Genomic DNA, 15504 nt, shown 5'->3' with positions numbered 1-15504 from the left:
CGGCAGTATTATATCAAAAGCATGACAAGGTCAATAAAGTAATCTCCTATGCGAGCAAAACTTTATCCTCTGTGGAGGAAAAATTCAACGATTGTGAGAAGGCACTCCTGGCAACGGTGTGGGCATTGAAGAATTACCGCCCGTTTATCCAGGGGGAACACATCATAGTGGAGACTCCACACCAGCCTCTGCAATATCTCCAAAGTGACAGAATCCGGGCCGGAAATGTGAGTAATTCCCGAATTACTTCCTGGATTCTGTCAATGCAAGGCTTTCCTGTGGAGGTCAGATATGGCCAAAACAAGAAGAGTCCCCTCGCGCAAGGTCTGGCTGACTTGCATGATTGTGCCAGAGAAAACTGTCTCGAGGACGAAAGTCTAAAAATAAAGGACAACATGGAGGCATACCTTAATTCCCCCCACAAAGTCTTTGAAGAAGACAAGTGTGAGGGAATGCCCACTGTGTATGTGGATGGATGCTCTTACCATGTCGACAACAACGGGGAGAAAGAACTGGTGGCCGGCGTAGGGAATGCATGGGTGAATGAGTCCCCAGAACCCTCCGCTGGATACAAAATTGGTCCCCGAAGTAGTCAGGTGGCAGAATTGATGGCTGTGCATCAGGCCATCCTCACTGCTGTCCAGCATCAACTCCACGAACTGGTCATAATCACAGATTCGGATTATGTACGGAACGGGTTCGTGGAGCACCTGGTTAATTGGAAAACCAGAGGCATGTTATGTGCTAACAACAAACCCTTGAAACATGGGAAGTTGATCCAAAACATTGATGATCTGGTCACATCGAATGGGATGACCATCTACTGGAAAAAGATCAAGGGTCATTCCAAAGTAGAGGGACCAGACAAAACTGGAAATGACTTAGCTGATCAGCTGGCCAAAACCGGGGCCATCCAAGGGGATCTAATTGAGATTGAGTCCCTGTTGGGGGAAATCCAGGTCACTGCTATCACTAGGTCCCAGACAAATGCTCACAATGACCTTTCAATTGCACAATGGAGTAAGGAGACCCCTGATGCTGATTTGATCACCGCTCAGAAGGGGGATCCAATTATTGGTAAATTTTACCAGCACCTTGAGGACCCTGAGAACTTTCCCCTGACGGATACCGATTACACTGGGAAAGAGGACCTAAGAGTGTTGATGAAATGTCCAAAAATGTTCCGGATCCAAGACGGTTTGTTGGTAAGGAAATCCAAAGCTGGCCACGATCAGTGGGTGGTTCCTACCTCATTCCGAAGCCTGATGTTAAGTCACGCCCATGATGCGGCCACTGCCGGTCATAGGGGGTTTCACACAACATTGGAAATCTTAAGAGAGGTTGCATACTGGCCACACATGGGGCAGGACCTCAACCAATATTTGAAGGGGTGTCTTGTGTGTGCACAATTTCAGCCATCATCCCTCACACACCGGGCGCCTTTACAAAAGAGGGGAATGACACTGCCATGGTCAGATTTACAAATCGACTTTGTAGGCCCTGTGATTCGCTCGGCTAGGGGGAATAAGTACATGTTGACTGTGACATGCTTGTTTACCAAGTGGGTGGAATGTCTCCCAGCCCCAAATTGCAAGGCAGAAACTGCAGCTGCCTTGATGATTAACCACATCTTTTCCCGTTTTGGTCTACCTCAAAGGATTGAGTCAGACAGAGGTAGCCACTTCACCAGTGAAGTAATGACAAAGATGTGGGAGATACTGGGGGTCAAGAGAAAGCTGCATATTGCTTATAGACCAGCTTCTTCTGGGGCAGTAGAGAGATATAACCGGACAGTTGTGAGCATATTAAAGAAGTTTGTGGCAGATTCTGGGCCAAGTTGGGATATCCGATTACCTCTGGTCCTAATGGCTATCAGATCTACCCCTTCATCTGCAACCAAAATGTCACCATTTGAGTTGATGACTGGACGCAAGATGGTGCTTCCTCAGCATTTGCTCTACAGGACCCAAGAGCAGACACTGATAAATGCCTCCACTACTCACGAGTATGTAGAGAATTTAAGGAAACACCTCCAACATGCTTTTGCTTATGCTCAGCGGAATCTAGAAAGATCAGCTAATAGCATGAAGACCCATTATGACCTGAAAACTTCCAGGAAGGAATATCAGGTGGGAGACCGGGTCTATCTATACAACTTCCAAAGGAACCAGGCCAAGCAGCGCAAATTTTTGCCTACATGGAAGGGACCCTTTGAGATCGTCGATAAGATCTCCCCTGTGGCCTACAAGATCCGCATCCCCAAAGGCGGTTCGGCAGAGGGGGAAGACAAGTGGGTCCACATAAACCAGTTGAAATGTTGCCATCCCAGGCACACTCTGCAACAACTGGAGGAATCCTCTGGAATCCTAGCGGGTACTGTATCAGACTAATTCAGTTCCAATCATAAAACATACCACATCTAGTCTCTAAAATATTGTGATTTACATGAAACTGTCTCTAGTGATACTGTTTTTTTTTCAAAATAAGAATGTAATGTTTTGTTATGATGAAATGCATATGCTGCCCCACTATCTCAACAGTGGTGGAAAAAAATCGTCTATGAGTAGATATTGCCGCTTTTGCTTTATCATCCTAGGAGAGATGAAACCATGAAGGATGACCAAGAAGGACGATCCGGAGACCGGGAGCAAAGACACAACGGGCCCGGAGTACCGCCCAATCTTCCCATCAGGACCGGCGAGGAGAACTGATCGATCTGACCGGATGGAGAAGAAGATGCTGAACTGTGCCATCTACAGAAGAGGAAGAAGATTATGCGGACAGACCGGTGCGTGGGTCAAAACCCTTGGGCACGCGACTCCCCATCGACCCAAACTCAAAGTGCAGTCACGTGGGGGGGCTTGTAGGGTGTCCTGACCCATGTTTAAGCTACCCTGCTACAACATTTGGTGCTGTGGGCTTAGGAAATTCAAGATGGCGGAAAACCCACATGTGCGCCGAAATCCAGGAAAGCTGCGCAGTTGTGCGCACACCAAAATGGTTACCTAACTTGCCACCCACCAGGGTAAAGAAAGGTCTTTGTTAACAAAATCCACTTTTACTGATGTCAAAAAGTTGCTGAAATCGTGACTCATTGGACCACTTTAAAGATTCAACCCTTTTTGTGGGGTTCCACATAACCATCTTACTGTAAGGAGCCCCATCAAAACAATGTTAAGCAAGGATTTACTACCATGTAAGAACCATTCCTGTTTAGAATGCATTAATCCAAGAAAATCCCAAAAATGGGTGCAGTACCAGTACTCACCACTATCCAAAAGCCGGCGTTTTAAAACCACTCTGTGTGTTTCTGAAGGCAAGCCAAAATGCCTATTTGAAACCTTGCAACATGTGCAAAATATTTACTGAACACCAGCAGACATTGGCAGAATGGAGTTTTGTGTGCCTACAGAATCTGGGAAATGAAGATCATAAGACAAGGTTTATAACAAGACTGGCTGAGCTGTGGATTGCAGCAGTTTAAGTTGCACTGGATTTAAAACCACCAAAATCGAAAATGTTAAATTAAATGAGTGACCTATGTTTGGTGTCACATGCCTTTGTAACTGTTGAAATGTCATAGTTTTGCACTTAGAATCAGCCTTCTAGCTGCATGTGTAAAATTACAAGTTATTTTAAAAGCAACAAAAAGTTAGCTGAAGGTCTGGCTTAAGGAACTTGATTTTGCCTAGCAACGGATCCCATCAGGAGTGAAACTTGAGTCACAACTATGTTCCCAGGCCAATGTTCCTTTTGCTGCCCACACTAAGGATATGCCATCTATCTGATAATTGAATTTCCTGTGCTCTGCCAGAGAGTGAACAAAGCCCTCTCCACTCAGGCAAAGGTTTTTATTACAAACGTCGTAAAAAGTGGCTTCCTCCTGGAGAAGCTGGGAGGGGCACTGCCTGTGAGAAGCAAGCTGGCTTGGCAGAAACTGGAAAGACTGGTTTCTGTACCATGTGACCTGAAAAGACACACCCCTGCAGCAAGGATATGGTTTTATAAAAAGGGGGATAATTCATAGTGCGGACATGTGAAAATTTTATAAATGATACCATAATTCTTGTGATTTTTCTGCCCACAGTTTAAGACATGGTAGGAACCGGTGGTATGTTCAGGGGGGTTTTAGCGGAAAAGTGGATATTACCCTAAATGTGTGCATGTTAAAAATCTGAAACTTCATCAGTTAATGTCCCTACCCCCTGCACACATGTATGTAAAGTTGGGTCCATGTCGGAAATTGAAAAAGCAGTTAAAAAGTCAATTATGTACACTCTTTGAATGCAAGCTCCGAGAATGAGCAGATTTGGACATAGACATGGCTAAATTCAGCCACACCATGTATATGTAATTTCAAACAACTGTGTAACTCTGAAGTATGGATTTTGATCATATATATATTTGGGTGCACAGATGATAAGGGAGGTTGTTTCAAGAGATCATAAAATGACATCAATCTGACTCACAGTTCAGTTTGCCAATCAAGCGGAGGAATGGAAGCCTGACCAATGACGAATGAGAGGGGCAAGTCTAGTGATGCAACACACACACCCATTCTCAAGAAACAGATAAAAGCAGAGAGTCAGGACACATAGAGAGATTCAATTTCATCTGCCGCTGGAAGCCCTGCCGGAAAAATCCATACTTACCTCCATCAAACTCCAGAAAGCCAAACTAGAGACTTCAATCTATCCAGAGCAGAGACCAGACCAGAGAGAAAGCAGTGCTGTGCCTAGCAGAGACCAGACCAGAGAGAAAGCAGTGCTGTGCCTAGCCGAGACCAGACCAGGCGCTGTGAGCAGAATCCGGAAAGACCTGACCAGACTGAAGATCGTGACCAAGTCGCTTTCCTGTTCAAAATCTCTTGTGAGTACTTAGCAAAACTCAGAACACATCTCTTAGTTTAAATTCATCTAATTCAATCTATTTAACCTAAGTAGAACTGCCTCCTATCTGTCACCTGTCATTTCTAGTAAAATTTGTCATGTTGAAAAAGTGTGCGTTTAAAATTTACAAAACCAAAAACGACCTTTACTAAATTACTCATATCTCCGCAACCGTTTGGGCTAGAGACTTGCAATAACTTTCATTTGGACAAAGTTTTTCAAAACGGTAGAGATAGTCCTTGCGGTTCCTTTGTAATAGCGCTCGGCGCATCCGCGAATTTTGCCGCGATTTGCAATTTCTTCACATGTAAAAAACTGCTGCTGCCTGATTTCATTTGCCAGAAATTCGTTTAACCTGCTAACTATCCCTGCATCATTGCTAGTGTGAGCCTGGACTAATATTAACTAGATACCACTCATCCTGAACCTCTAAAAGGGAATTAAGAGCGTTTCCAGCATATTTCTCATTCATTGCTAGCACCTATCAAAGCATTTGCCTGTGTTTTCAAACTTCTGTTTAAGCTTGCTGGATTGAACTGAATTACAGTTGATTGCATTTCTGAGAACTGTGTGTTTTCCTTCCATTTCCTTGCCTTGCATCAAAGGGGGGGAGGGGAGTAGCCAGAGAAAAGTGATTACATTGTTTGGTTGAAATCATATTGCGTATTTTCTGTACTGCATTCATTGAATATTGCATCCACCTGAGCCTACATAAAGCATCCTCTACCACATTATACTTTTGTTCCTATTTACCAGTGTGCTACCTTATCCATTTCATGTCAACTCATTAGTGATTAAAGAAGTGTGCTAGTGCCAGATTCTCCGTTGTTAATATTTACCATATCAGATTAAGTGTGATATTCAATTATTAATTTATTAAAAAGTGTGATATATATTTTAATTTATCAAATAAACCTTTTAAACTTGCAAAACAGAATTACTTCTTGGCTCAGTGGGGTCAGGGGGATTCCAAGAGAGGGGTGTTATACAAGGGTAGTCATCCAGAACGCATGAACTGGACCTAAAGATATATCAATAAGGGTTTTCATTCAGTATTCTAGACTAGGCGTTAACTTGGCTGTAGTGCTGAATTGAATCCTCTTACAGTAGCACACTCTCTGGCTTCTTTAGCACAAGGATACGGTTCAATCATTAGCATCAGGGCCTTCAGTGCGCAAGTCTCTTTGCCTTTACAAGTCTCTTCACTAAGCGGGCCTGATGCAACCAAATAAAGAACAAGTTCTTCTTCTCCTTAGATTTGCACAAGTATTCACTTCGGGTGATTCACTATTCACCCTGGATCCCCCGCAGCCAGACTCAGATCCCTTTTACAAAACGTTCTCCTTGGATCCCCCTCATTCCGGCTCAGATCCAAGCTCAGATTTTATTGAACTGCTGTCTTGGAACTGCTGCCTCCTCGCTTGCTTTGCCTTGCTCTCTGTACTTTTCACGGTTTTATAAAAGTCGCAATGTTCAGGATTTCAAGTCCTAGAATGCGCCTGTTTGATTTTGCTCCCACTTCACAGCTCCCCAAAACGGCAATCTCTGGCTTTGGGAGTTGCAGGAGTTAAAAGGGGGGTTTGAAATGAGGTGGGGGTCTCGCTGCCTACCCCTCAAATGCCTGGGCACTCCTGTTTAGCCCAGGGGAGGAGCTCTGTTGTGGGTGTCACCATGCAACCCCAGCTGCCCCTGGTTTAGGCTGCCTGGAGGCTCAATTTCCACTCCACACTGCAGCCACCGCTGCGCAGTAAGGCTCAGTGTGTCATGATTCGCTCCCTTCGCTCCCGTTCCCATCACTTGGGGGCATGATTTGGGGTTTATTCCGTACTGGACTTTCCTTCCGAACCTTATGCTACAGTGCTGTGATGAATTAGGAGCGCTAAATCCTTATTTTCCAAGCTACTTCCCTTCTGGATCCATTCCAGCTTTTTGGCAGCTTTAATCCAATGACTATGCTTCCCAGAATGCCTGGCCCACAGCTTCATCTTCACCCTTGCAGGACAAGGCTGGGGGGAGGATAGGCAACACCTGCAGGTGCAACAAGCAGCACACTTGCGGCGTGTGCTCGTTAAGCAGGTTTAAAAGCCTCAGTCCAGCGCTGGTCATTGATGCAGTGTTCCTGTTTGTGACTGGTCCATTGTTCCTGATTCTTAGCCTTGTGCCTAGTTCCAAGTTTCCATTCCTTGTTCCTTATCCCTGGATTTCGAATTGATGTGCTTAATTGATTTCTGCTTCCCAGAATCCCTTTCTGTCTTCCTCTGTTTGCAGGCAGCATTTCTCAGTGCTTTCCCTTTTGGTGCAGCCCAGTTTGCCTCTGTTCTATATTTCTTTGACTTTGTCCTTTGCTGCTGTAAACCTTGATACTTTAGTCTTTCCTCTTTATAGATTAGCTCCCTGCCTTTTTCCTTGGATGGGTGGGGGGAGTTTGCCTTTGTAATTTCGTTTTTCCCTGCTCCTGTTCCTTACATTCTCATGGAATCCATTCCATGTTTTCCCTTGCACTTCTGCATTTATTTCCCATTGATTATTAGGTGTGGTGTGCTGTTGTAGCTAGCTCCTGTGTGAATGCCTATGTTTTCCTCACTATTCTGTAATCACTATTCCTTGTTGCCCCTTGTCTAGAGTCTTATGTATTTAGTTATCCTCCCATTGCTGTTATAGCCTTTCTGGGTCCCTGTTTGAACAACAGGGTTCGTGGGCTTGCTGACATTCAAGTGGTATTTCTCGTCCTCGTGAGTAGTGTTTTTAAGTTTCCTTATTCAATAGCATCAAGAGTGTTAGATCACAGATCCTGTCGTTGCTTGCCCTCTACATGGGCTTAGCGCTGTCAGTACCTGCAATAGCAATTGTGGGTAAGGAGATTGCCGACTTTCCTTGCAGTCATAAGGAGATTCTAAGTGCTTACCCCACATCCCTTTTCATATATTTGTATTGTTGTCAAACTCTCTTTGCACTCTTGGGTTTTAGTATACATGAGTCTTGGTTCCTGTGTGCATGTTGTTTGACTCTAAGCTATTCACTGTGTGATTTTGTGCACATTTCCCTTGCCATATTCACTGCCTTTGTCCTTACCTGACAGAATGACCAGCCCACTATTCCCATTGAATATGGCAAATTTAAGAAAGTAAGGCAGCAAAGCCTGTAACAAGTTTGTACAGAAAGTTTCCCCTACATTTACCTGTGACAAACAAATCACTAGTCCTGACATAAATGAACTCCTTGTCACTAATGGGCATTTACGTGCAGAGTATTTTTCCCACATGATGGGCCATCTTACATTGCCTGATCCTAGTTCTATCATTTATTCTGACCCAGATTCTATGTCAGCACAAGCCTTAGCAGCAGAAAACAATACACTGTTAGGCTTATTACACAAGAGTACCTCTGTTGTTGAACCCCATGATTCCAGTTATGCTTCACCTCAGATTGAACTGTTCCATGATACAAACAAAGAATGGAAGGGTTCTTTGCATAACTTCTGTTTTCTACCCTCAGTCTATAGCATACTCCTCCGCACAAGTACATACGGTAGTCCGTAATACCAAGAGGTCTGATGTTAATAGTTTGCTTAAGGGAAACACAGACCAAGTTGGTAAGAGAAAGAATAAGTCACAGAACCTGCAAGCAGTAAATGACAATGTACAATCGGTGCACACCCAGATTGCTAGTGCAGGATCCAGCCCTGATGCCGCCATGCCTCCCACTGTGCCTACTGATAGTGATGTACAGTTAATGCAGGGCATTCTAAAGGCTAAGCTTGAGGAGTTAAGTGTTAAGATGGAAATCACGGGAATGCTGCGTACCTGTATTTCTGGATGATCTCGACGGGGCAGCCAGACTGACGGGAAGACTTGGTAACACAAGCAACCAGCCCTTCCTCCACCCTGAATGGGAACTGGGTGGAAGATGAACCGATTCCCAATGCCACAACCAGGTTGCAGAGATGGCAGTTCTGCACGGCGTTGACCGAAGAAGTGGTAGGAGGGAATCCTTGAGGTGAAGTTAGAGTCCCAAGGTGTGGAAGGCCACACTCACAGCTGGCAATGGATGATGAGAAGCAAAGTCCAAAGGTGTGGGGGGCCACACCCGTAACAGGCAATGGGTGCTGAGAAACAAAGTCCAAGGTGTGGGAGGCCACACCCGTAGCAGGCAATGGGTGCCGAGAAGCAAAGTCCAAGGTGTGGGAGGCCACACCCGTAGCAGGCAATGGGTGCTGAGGAGCTAAGTCCAAGGTGTGGGAGGCCACACCCGTAGCAGGCAATGGGTGCTGAGAAGCAAAGTCCAAGGTGTGGGAGGCCACACCCGTAGCAGGCAATGGGTGTTGAGGAGCAAAGTCCAAGGTGTGGGAGGCCACACCCGTAGCAGGCAATGGGTGTTGAGGAGCAAAGTCCAAGGTGTGGGAGGCCACACCCGTAGCAGGCAGGGGAAGCTGGGAGGATGAGAATCCAAAGAATGGCACAGGAGAACCCAGAATAGCCAGGCCAAAGATAGGGAGGAAAGAGGGCTGAGAACCAGGGCTGAATAGGGAGGAACCCAGGAGGAGAGAAACTGGACCAGAGAGAGGAAGCCAGGAGAACCCCGGCAGCAGGAGGGAGAGGACCGGCAGGGAAGGAGGTAAGGACTGAGAAGCAGGGAAAAAACAAGACTGGAGCTAACTGGTAGCGCGGGGAAAGGCGAGGACACGATCCGGAACAGAACGCGTTGAGACGCAATCTGTTCCCGACCGCGCCCTCCCCTTTATGGGCCGCCGGCGCCCGCGAGGCCTGGGGCGCAAGCCCGATGGTTGCCAGGCGCCGGCGGCCTCAGAATGAGGCTTGAGCAGCAAGCTGCTCCAGGCTTCGGCGGCCGCCCCCACGGCGCATGCGCGGGGCCGTAATTGCGGTCCCCGACGCAAGCGCCGCGGAGCTGCCGCCCCTGTCCCTGGAGCTCTCCCCCCTGCGCCTCCCCAAACGCGGAGGCGTGGGTAGAGGCGCCAGGGAGGGGGAGCGCGAACGGTGAACCCCGGTCTCCTGGTAAGCGTGACACTATACCCCCTCCTAGGAAGATCCGGAGCCCCCGGCTTCCAGGGAAACCGCTGATAGAACTCGCGCACAAGGCGCGGAGCGTGCACATGCCGAGAGGGTTCCCAAGTGCGATCATAGGCCGGGTACCCCTTCCAATCCACCAGGAAATGGAGCACCCCCCTGCGATAGCGGGCATCACAGATCTCCTGAACCTCAAATTCCGGAACCCCCTGTACTAGAACTGGGGCTGGACAAACACTGGAGCGACCATAAGGATCCGCCACATAGGGTTTCAGGAGGGAAACATGAAAAACAGGATGGATGTGCCATGAACGAGGTAGTAGGAGACGAAAAGCCACAGAGGATAGGCGTTTGATAATCCTAAATGGGCCAAAGTATCGGGGAGCCAACTTAACAGGTAGATTGCGGAGAGGCAGATTCCTAGAGGACAGCCAAACCCTATCACCAACCTGGAAATCGGGTTCCATCCGCCTCCCTCGGTCAGCCTGAACCTTCATGCGGTCACGAGCGGCCGTCAAAGAGGCACGCGCCAATTCATGCTGTTGTTGGATGGAGGAGACCAAGGCGTCAGCGGAAGGAACCGTACTGGTTGGTACAGGGTGGAAGGGAATCAGCTTAGGATGTTGTCCCATAGAACAATGAAAGGGACTGGTTCCGATGGACGAATGAAAAGAATTATTGTAGGAGACCTCAGCTAAGTCTAAATAGGTACTCCAATTGGTCTGTGTGGCATTAGCAAAACTACGGAGATAGGTTTCCAAGGTCTGATTAGTTCTCTCCGTGAGACCATTGGTTTGTGGATGATATCCCGAGCTTAAAGCTCTATGAATGCCGAGATGACCACAAACCTTACCCCAAAAGGAAGAGAGAAACTGAGATCCTCGATCTGAGATGATCTTCTCAGGAAGACCATGTAAACGGTAGATTTCGTGAAGAAAAGCAGTGGCCATCTGGACTGCAGTGGGAATCTTTTTAAAGGGAATGAAATGGGCTAATTTCGTAAAACAGTCCACCACGACCATAATACAAGTATGTCCTGCAGAAGGGGGAAGGTCGACAATAAAGTCGGTAGCAATCGTGTGCCAGGGGTACGGTGGCAATTCAGTGGGAGAGAGCAGCCCTAAAGGATGTTGTCTGGGAACCTTGGATTGGGCACAGATGGGACAGGCCTGTACATACTTCCGAACCTCCTCGGCCCAGCCAGGCCACCAAAACTGTCGGGATAGTGACTCTTGTGTTGCATGAATCCCACGATGACCTCCAATAGGGGAATCATGAACACCATGCAGAATGCCATCGCGAATGTCCCCTTTAGGGATGTATAGTCTCTTCCGAAAGAACAAAAGGCCTTGATTTTCAGTTATAGAGGGCCGTTGAAGCAAGACTGACCTCCAAGAATCAGACCGGGTGGCATCAGATATCGACTGTAAGAGTGGCGATACCGTCGACAGAAAACGATGAGAAGGGATCAGTGGTTGAATCTGGCTGGAGGTCTCTTCGTTCTTCTCTCTCTCCAAGGACCGAGACAAGGCATCTGCTCTTACATTCGAGGATCCGGAGATGTAGGTAATATGGAACACAAACGGAGAAAAGAAGAAGGCCCACCGAGCCTGTCTGGGTGTCCGACATTGTAAAGAGCGTAAATACTGTAGATTTTGATGATCTGTACGGACCTCAACCGAAAAACGGGCTCCCAACAGATGGTGTCTCCATTCCTCGAAAGCTATCTTGATGGCCAATAGCTCCTTCTCAATAACTGCGTAGTTCCTCTCACTAGGATTCAGTTTGCGAGAGAAGTACGCTACGGGATGTTCGATTGACGTAGCAGAATCTTTTTGTAACAGGACAGCTCCAACAGCAAAGTCCGAAGCATCTGCTTCAACGATGAAGGGCAATTCATCCTGTGGATGGCGTAAGATCGGGGCAGCCATAAAGGCTGATTTCAGAGCATTAAAGGCTTGCGAAGCAGAATCATCCCACAGAAAAGGTATCTTGCTGCTTGTCAATCTCGTAAGAGGTGCTGAGATTTCAGAGAAGCGTGGAATGAATTGCCTATAGAAATTGGCAAACCCTAAAAAGCGTTGCAGAGATCTTACGTCATGGGGTTGCTGCCATTCTTGAATTGCCTTTACCTTCTTGGAATCCATCTCAATGCCGGACTGACTTATTACAAACCCTAAGAATTCGATCCTGGGTTGATGGAAAGAACACTTTTCCGCCTTGACAAACAGATGGTTATGAAGCAGCCGATCAAGAACCTCCCGTACATGACTTATGTGTTCCTCTTTAGATCGGGAAAAGATCAAGATGTCATCCAGATAGATCCAGACAGAGATTCCAATTATGTCCCCAAAGATATGATCCATGAGCCGTTGGAAAATCGCCGGGGCATTGCACAGACCAAAGGGCATAACCCTATATTCGAAATGCCCAAAAGGAGTCTTAAATGCTGTCTTCCATTCGTCTCCACACTTAATTCGGACCAGATGATATGCCCCTCGAAGATCTAGTTTAGTGAAAATCTGAGCCTGATGTAGGGTCTCTAGAATACTTCGAATCAGCGGTAGTGGGTACCGATCCTTGATGGTGATATCATTTAAGAGCCGATAATCCACACAGGGTCTTAAGGAACCTTCCTTCTTCTTTACGAAAAATAGAGGAAACCCAGCAGGAGACTTGGATGGTACAATGTACCCCTTACTCAAGCAGTCTGATAAATAATCCTGTAATACTCGTCTCTCCTCTCGAGACAAAGCATACAGCTTGCCATGCGGAATCTCAGCTCCTGGAGATAGTTCTATGGCACAATCGAACGACCGATGAGGTGGCAGAGGTATATTACTTGGTTCGGCAAACGCTTGTTCGAAGTCAGCATACTCAGGAGGAATCAGCAATGCAGAACAAAGGTGAGTCCCCTTGTCTCGGAGTTCCAGCTTAGTTGAAGAAGCCTGAGTCTGGACAGGCAAACTGCATCTCGAGGTACAAGAGGTAGAGGAGAAGGTCAGAGTATGAGTCCTCCAATTAACAACAGGATTATGATACTGGAGCCAAGGTAGCCCCAAGACCAACTTGTAGGTAGGTGACCTGATAACGTCAAAAGCAAGCCTCTCCACATGATCGGCGATCCTAAATCTTAGTCCGATAGTATGCAGACGAACTGGTCCAGAGGACAAAGGAGTACCATCAATAACCTCCACAGGAAGGACTGAATGTCTGGGTAAAAGAGGGATCTTATGAGTGCTAGCGAAATCCTCATCAATGTAATTGCCCGATGCTCCGCTATCCAACAATCCAAACACTTCAAGCGTCCGGCCGGGCAGTTGAATCTGAATCTTCAAGGTCAATAAAACAGCTGGTTGCATGGGAAGAAGAATCGAGCAAAAAGCGGAAAGGTCTGAAAAAGGGGTGAGACCTGTCGTTGCCTCTCCTTCATACGACAGGTCCTCTAGTTTCCCGACTTCTTCTTCTGAGGCCGTAAAGGACACATTCCCAAAAAGTGTCCGGCGGCTCCACAATACAGACATAATCGTAATGTTCTTCTTCTCCTTCTTTCTTCCTCTGATAAAGGCCCTCTCACGGCACCCAACTGCATAGGTTCTGGTCCAGAGTCTGTTGAACCAAAAGCGCCGGCGGGAAGACTGGCCGTTCTGGGAGTGACTCTCTCTAGTCGACGTCTCTCTGTCTTTCGTTCAGTTAGTCTCTGGTCTATGCGAAGCACCTGGTTTATTAAGAGTTGGAGACTTTCGGGTTCTGGGATGTGAAGTAGTTCGTCCTTATATTCTTCCCTCAGCCCTCGGCGAAACAGGGTCTTTTGCGTTACTTCGGGCCATTGCGAATCCGTAGCCAGCAGGCGAAAGCGACTGATATATGTTATTATGTCTGAGCTGCCCTGTTTGATGTCCATTAACAGATTCTGCGCAGCGGCAGCCAAGTTAGGTGTCTGAAAGACCTCCAGAAATGCCTTCTCGAAAGCAGCAAAGTCGTTAAGGATGGGACTGTTGGTGGCCACAAAAGGTGTTGCCCAGGCTAGGGCGTTTCCCGTTAAGTTTCCCAAGATATAACCGATCTTGGCCTTATCATTATTAAAATAGGTTGGCCTGAAAAGGAAATGGATACGGCAGTGGTTACAAAATTCTGCTACTCGACGCGGGTCTCCATCGAACCTGATTGGGGCAGTATGGGCCAATGAACCTTCGGCCTGTGGAGCACCTCCTGTCCCCTGAATTACCATCTGTCGTAGAACTTGATTTTCTTGATGAATAGCAGACATCTCTGCCCTGAGGGCTTGCAACTCACTTCGCAGGTCCTGTGTGTCCTCCATATCCAAATCGGAAGGAAGGCGTGTCTCAATCTGTTAAGATGGAAATCACGGGAATGCTGCGTACCTGTATTTCTGGATGATCTCGACGGGGCAGCCAGACTGACGGGAAGACTTGGTAACACAAGCAACCAGCCCTTCCTCCACCCTGAATGGGAACTGGGTGGAAGATGAACCGATTCCCAATGCCACAACCAGGTTGCAGAGATGGCAGTTCTGCACGGCGTTGACCGAAGAAGTGGTAGGAGGGAATCCTTGAGGTGAAGTTAGAGTCCCAAGGTGTGGAAGGCCACACTCACAGCTGGCAATGGATGATGAGAAGCAAAGTCCAAAGGTGTGGGGGGCCACACCCGTAACAGGCAATGGGTGCTGAGAAACAAAGTCCAAGGTGTGGGAGGCCACACCCGTAGCAGGCAATGGGTGCCGAGAAGCAAAGTCCAAGGTGTGGGAGGCCACACCCGTAGCAGGCAATGGGTGCTGAGGAGCTAAGTCCAAGGTGTGGGAGGCCACACCCGTAGCAGGCAATGGGTGCTGAGAAGCAAAGTCCAAGGTGTGGGAGGCCACACCCGTAGCAGGCAATGGGTGTTGAGGAGCAAAGTCCAAGGTGTGGGAGGCCACACCCGTAGCAGGCAATGGGTGTTGAGGAGCAAAGTCCAAGGTGTGGGAGGCCACACCCGTAGCAGGCAGGGGAAGCTGGGAGGATGAGAATCCAAAGAATGGCACAGGAGAACCCAGAATAGCCAGGCCAAAGATAGGGAGGAAAGAGGGCTGAGAACCAGGGCTGAATAGGGAGGAACCCAGGAGGAGAGAAACTGGACCAGAGAGAGGAAGCCAGGAGAACCCCGGCAGCAGGAGGGAGAGGACCGGCAGGGAAGGAGGTAAGGACTGAGAAGCAGGGAAAAAACAAGACTGGAGCTAACTGGTAGCGCGGGGAAAGGCGAGGACACGATCCGGAACAGAACGCGTTGAGACGCGATCTGTTCCCGACCGCGCCCTCCCCTTTATGGGCCGCCGGCGCCCGCGAGGCCTGGGGCGCAAGCCCGATGGTTGCCAGGCGCCGGCGGCCTCAGAATGAGGCTTGAGCAGCAAGCTGCTCCAGGCTTCGGCGGCCGCCCCCACGGCGCATGCGCGGGGCCGTAATTGCGGTCCCCGACGCAAGCGCCGCAGAGCTGCCGCCCCTGTCCCTGGAGCTCTCCCCCCTGCGCCTCCCCAAACGCGGAAGCGTGGGTAGAGGCGCCAGGCAGGGGGAGCGCGAACGGTGAACCCCGGTCTC

Source organism: Ambystoma mexicanum, chromosome 2p (genome assembly GCF_040938575.1).
Source record: "Ambystoma mexicanum isolate Mex_15411 chromosome 2p, UKY_AmexF1_1, whole genome shotgun sequence".
Taxonomy (NCBI): Eukaryota; Metazoa; Chordata; class Amphibia; order Caudata; family Ambystomatidae; genus Ambystoma; species Ambystoma mexicanum.
This window is presented reverse-complemented; position numbering follows the sequence as displayed.